The sequence below is a fragment of the Crocuta crocuta genome, unplaced genomic scaffold, assembly GCF_008692635.1.
Source record: "Crocuta crocuta isolate KB4526 unplaced genomic scaffold, BGI_CrCroc_1.0 scaffold125, whole genome shotgun sequence".
In the NCBI taxonomy this organism is placed as follows: Eukaryota; Metazoa; Chordata; class Mammalia; order Carnivora; family Hyaenidae; genus Crocuta; species Crocuta crocuta.
Window position 1 is genome coordinate 7,651,971 of NW_027531143.1, and position 6,000 is coordinate 7,657,970.

The window sequence follows — 6,000 nt, forward strand, 5'->3', positions numbered from 1 at the left end:
ATTTATTTCTAGGAGAGAGAGAGAGAGAGACAGCATGAGCAGGGGAGGGTCAGAGAGAGAGGGAGTCCCAGACTCTGAAACAGGCTCCAGGCTCCGAGGGGGCAGTCAGCACAGAGCCCGCCGCGGGGCTCGAACCCACGAACCGCGAGATCATGACCTAAGCGAAAGTCGGACGCTTAACCGACTAAGCCACCCAGGCGCCCCTGTTGGGACCTTTTTAAAATAAAAGTATGGTGAAGGAAACAAACAGTAAAACTAAAAGGCAACCAACAGAATGGGAGAAGATATTTGCAAATGACATATCAGATGAAGGGTTAGTATCCAAAATCTATAAAAACTTATCAAACTCAAGACCCAGAAAACAAATAATCCAGTGAAGAAATGGGCCAAAGACATGAATAGCCACTCCTCCAAAGAAGACATCCAGATGGCCAACAGACACATGAAAAGAATGTTCGACATCACTCATCATCAGGGAAATACATTTGTATTTCCACCATAAGATACCACCTCACACCAGTCAGAATGGCTAAACTTAACAACTCGGGCAACAACAGATGTCGGTGAGGATGCCGAGAAAGAGGATCTCTTTTGCACTGCTGGTGGGAATTCAGACGGGTACAGCAACTCTGGGAAACAGTATGGAGGTTCCTCAGAAAATCAAAAATACAGCTACCATATGACCCAGGAATTGCACTACTAGGTAATTATACAAGGGATACAGGTGTGCTGTTTTGAAGAGGCACACGCACCCCAATGTTTACAGCAGCACTATTGACAATAGCCAAAGTATAGAAAGAGCCAAAATGTCCATCGACAGATGAATGGATAAAGAAGATGTGGTATATATATATATATATACAATGGAGCATTACTTGACAATCGAAAAGAATNCAGTCAGGGAAAGACAAGTATCATATGACTTCATTCATATGAGGAATTTAAGATACAAAACAGATGAACATAAGGGAATGGGAAGCAAAAATAATATAAAAGCAAGGAGGGGGACAAAACATAAGAGACTCTTAAATACAGAGAACAAACATGTCGGTAGGAAAATGGGCTAAATGGGAAAGGGACATTAGGGAGGACAGATGTTGGGATGAGCACTAGGTGTTATACATAGGAGATGAATCACTGGCGTCTACTCCTGAAATCATTTTAACACTCTATGCTAACTAACTTGGATATAAATTTAAAAATTAATTTAAAAATATGCTACATCTACTCTGCCTGTGCTCTATAAATGGAAAAACAAAGCGTGCATGAAGGCACATCTGTTTACAACACGGTTTAGTGAATATTTTAGGCCTACTGTTGAGATCTACTGAAGAAAGTTTCCTTTCAAAATATGACTGCTTATTGACAATGTACCTGGTCACTTAAGAGCTCTTAATTACCTAGTAATACAATTGCTGGGTCGTAGGGTAGTTGTATTTTTAATTTTTTTGAGGAGATGGACAATGAGATAAATGTTGTTTTCATACCTGCAAACACAACATCCATTCTGCAGTCCATGGATCAAGGAGTCATTCCAAATTTCAAACCTTATTATTTAAGAGACATATTTAGTAGGTCTATAGATGCTATAGAAAATGATTCTGCTGAAGGATCTGGGAAAAGTCAGTTGAAAACCTTCTGGGATGGATTCACCATTCTAAATACCATTAAGAACATTCGTGACTCATGGGAAAGAATTAAAGTATCAACATTAATAGGAGTTTGGAACAGGAGGGTTGATACCGACCCCCATGTAAGACTTTGAGGGGTATAAGACGTTAGTGAAAGTAACTACAGATGTGGTAGAACATCAGGAGAACTAGAATTAGAAGTGGAGCCTGAAAATGTGACTGAATGGCTGCAATCTCATAATAAACCTTTCACAACTGAGGAGTTGCTTCTTGTGGATGAGAAAGTGGTTTGAGATGGAATCTACTGGTGAAGATGCTGTGAATATTGTTGAAATGACAACAAAAGATTTAGAATATTACATAGATTTAGTCAATAAAGCAGGAGCAGAGTTTGAGAGAATTGATTCCAATTTTGGAAGTAGTTCTATTATAGATAAAATGCTATTAAACAGCATTGCATGCTACAGAGGAATTGTTCAAAGGAGAAGCAAACTTCACTGTTGTCTTATTTTAAGCAATTGCCACAGCCACCCTAACCTTCAGCAACCACCACCCTGATCAGTCACAGCCATCAACATCAAAGCAAGACCCTTCCCCAGTAAAATATTACAACTTGGTAGCAAGAAAGTATTTTTTAATTAAGGTATTTACATTATTTTTCAAACATCATACTATTGCACACTTAATAGACTACAGTACAGTGTAAACATAACTTTATATGCATTGGAAAGCCAAAAAAATTCATTTAACTTGCTTTATTGCAGAGAGAGAGTATGTGTGTGTGTATGTTTAAAGACTCTTGGTTATCTGGATATGAGGCCAGTTTTGAGATCCAAGGCAACATGATCTTTTGTTACCCATATATTGCTTGTCAAGATGCCTTTGCTATGATCTTCTGCTCTACTCATGCTCACTATGGCAGGGGGGAAGCCATTGCCATAGCTCTGTCAAATTCTATAGAATTAGTCCTTTGAGCCTTATTGGACCTGAGGTGCTTTGCAAGTAATTCAGAGCCTATGAAGCAAGTGACTTCCCCAAACTACCTCTACTCTTAGGCAAGAGCTATTTCTATCCTGCATTGGTGAAAGCAGGGCCTGGATGGCTAAGTACGTTCTGATTCTTGCCAATCCAGTTGCCTATTTAATATCTCTAAGCTTGCTGCAAGGCAAGTAGGCTGGGCAATCTCAATGTTGTATTGTGATATGAATAGAAAACAGATTTAGCACTTTAAAATTCTGAAAAACTTCTCTAATTAAGAACCTCAAAAGTCCCAGAAAAATATTTTTAGGATATATGTGCTGAAATTCTTTCTTACTCAATAAAACTGAGATTATATTAGTCATACCTTCATAAATATATTCTGATAGGGAAAATGAGTTTCTATAAAGCAGCAAATGAATTTTTACCTGCGATCCCTTAACTTCACGATGGAAAGAGTCTGTGGTTTCTTTGACTAAAGCAGTTAATGCATAATATTCAGGTGTAAAACAATCAGCTTCTTGTTCTATGTCTATATTTATTCCATCCATATATTGTGTTTTGGCCAATTTAACTTTTTGAGCTATCCAAGATGCTCTGAAAGTAGGATCAATTATCTCTTTTAAGGGTACATCTCCTATGGAAGAAATATACATCTTTTGTGAATATATGCTTTTTGCAGTTTAATGAAATTTCACAAAACCTTTAATACATCTCATTATCTTAGAATACTAAACCCCCAATTTAAGTTTTCCAAATAGAGAAATAATATACCAAAATAGAAAGTTATTATTCAATCTCCAAAATAACCATTATGAATAATTAGTAAAATAATTCTCAAATTAAAAGTAGAAACTGTAGACTATGACTAGCTAAAAGTCATCAGGCTAATTAGGATTCACATTTTGCTCAAAATCAGAGTGGTTCATTTAATTCTTTAAAAATAACTAACTGTGGGGGCGCCTAGGTGGCTCTATCAGTTAAGTGTCTGCCTTCGGCTCAGGTCATGATCTCACACTTCGTGGGTTCAAGCCCCGCGTCGGGCTCTGTGCTGACAGCTAGCTCAGAGCCTGGAGCCTGTTTCAGATTCTGTGTCTCCCTCTCTCTCTGACCCTCCCCTGCCCACTCTCTCTCTCTCTCAAAAATAAATAAAAGATTAAAAAAAATAACTATCTGTAAAATGAATTAAACAATATCTGAGATGAATTTTAGGATGATAAAACACATACTTTTTTGGAAAGTCAGGATGACAAACAATGCAAGTAAATTTGCCAATTGGCCCAATACCTCTGGTAAAAAAAAAAAAAAAACATGTAACCCACCTTTTAACACTACTCTGGCTCCACGTGAATGAGCATAGCACATAAGTTCTGGGTCATATTTTCCAAAAATTACCACAGTTGTAATCTGTGACCAATCATAAAATTTCCAACTATTATACCCAACATCAAACACAAAGACCTGCCAAAACAACAAAGATAAGCATCGTTACTTAAACCAAGGAGAATATAGTGCTGACCACCCAAAATAACATTAAACACTGATCATATGCCAGGCACTGAGAGTACAATAGTGAACAAGACATAGGTGTCCCAGTATCATTGGTGGCAGGGGAAATTAGCCAGGCTTTGAAAGTTGGGCTAGAGAGAAATGTAGAAAGAGCCAAGGCCTGGAGGCAGAGAAAGCATGGTGATTCTGTAACTAAGTACTGAGTATAGATGACACCTAGGATTTGGAGGGAGATAGAAGTAAAGAACCAATGAGTGCTAAATAGGGTTAAGTCATGAAAAACCTTATAAGCCCTCTTGAGAAATTAGCATATTATCCTGAGGGAAAGGGTTTTAAAAGAATGTATACATTTTAAGTATTCATTTGCATATGCATTTTAGAAAAATTCCTTCAGCTAAAATGGGAAGAGAGGCTAAAACTGGAAGCAGCATTACTGATAGGAAAGTTGTTGGAGGAATCCAGGCAAAAGATGATGATGACCTCAGTTAAAACCGTGGAGCAGCAGAGATAAGCCAGATAAATGAACAAATCTGGAAGATTCTACAGGCAAAATTAACAGGATTCTGTGACTGACTGAATGAGTGAAGAAGATTAATATTCAAGTTTCTGGTTGCTGCAGCGGTAGCCACTGCCTCTATGCAAATGCACCAGATATTGCATTTACTACGAATGGTTTTTGGTGAAACAGACTTCTTAAGAATGGTCTTCAAATTCAGTTCTAAGGTGGTAGATGTTATGCTTCACCAGTTTTTCCCCTCACAGATAATTGTAGAAGCACAGACATCTCATTGATCATTTTATTCCAAATAAGGTGTTAATTCACTGATTTAGCAAATATTTATTGAAAGCCAATAAGGTATAGGGAATGTACCTTGCTAGACATCAGTGAGAGAAACTGAAGAAACCAGGTCCATTAGCTATTCAATTACAATAGTGTTGAGGGCTGCATGGGAATGCAAGAGGCCATGACACCATATAAAGGGGGTCTGTACCCTGGTAGGGCAGGAAAACTTCTGAGAGCTACACACTTTTGGGGGAAACTGAAATCTGGGCAATGGTCTGGACACGATGCAAGGTTACCTGTGAACAAAAAAGAGTGTTCTCAGGAGAGAACCAAAAGAAGATCAACGTGGCAAGACCAAGTATGGCTTTGTAGATCACTCAGAATTTTGTATTTTATCCTGAGATGAACGGGAATCCATTAGAGTGTTTAAGTGGGGAGGGACAGAAAATCTGCATTAACAAATGAGAAAGAGGGAGAGATCAATAATCACTGGTCCACTATGAGGAAAATGGAAGGGAGAGAAGAGGCATAATAGTTAAAACAGACATTTCTTAATTTTCTCAATTTTATGTTTTACTGTTTTCAGAATTAATGATGTATAATCCATTTTTCTCCTAGGTAACTTCCTACTAAAATTAAAATTACAGAATGTGAAATTGGAATGACCTATTATTTTTTGGAATTTTTAGATACACATTTACATCACAAGCCTTATCCCCTATTTTAATTCTGATAATTAAGATTGATTTGTTTTTAAAAATACTGAAAGCTTGGGATATAATAGAAATCCTAAAAATATAGCTGAACGAATTGACTGCAAGTATAAAGGAAGAAAGCAATGTAGTCTGTGTTTGAAGAATGTAGATCAGTAAAGAAGAAACCATGAACATACAAATGAACAAAATTTTGCTTCTTTGCATGATTGATTTTCCAAATACATTGCCTAATCCATGAAGATGTACTGGGTGCTAAAGGAAGTCTTTCAGATGTTAGGTTTCCACACTAAGTAGATTGTTTATAAACATTTTACCACCTTTACTTCTCATAAGCAATGTACATATGCCTTTTTACCGGCATTTAAATGCCACTGCCTCAAAA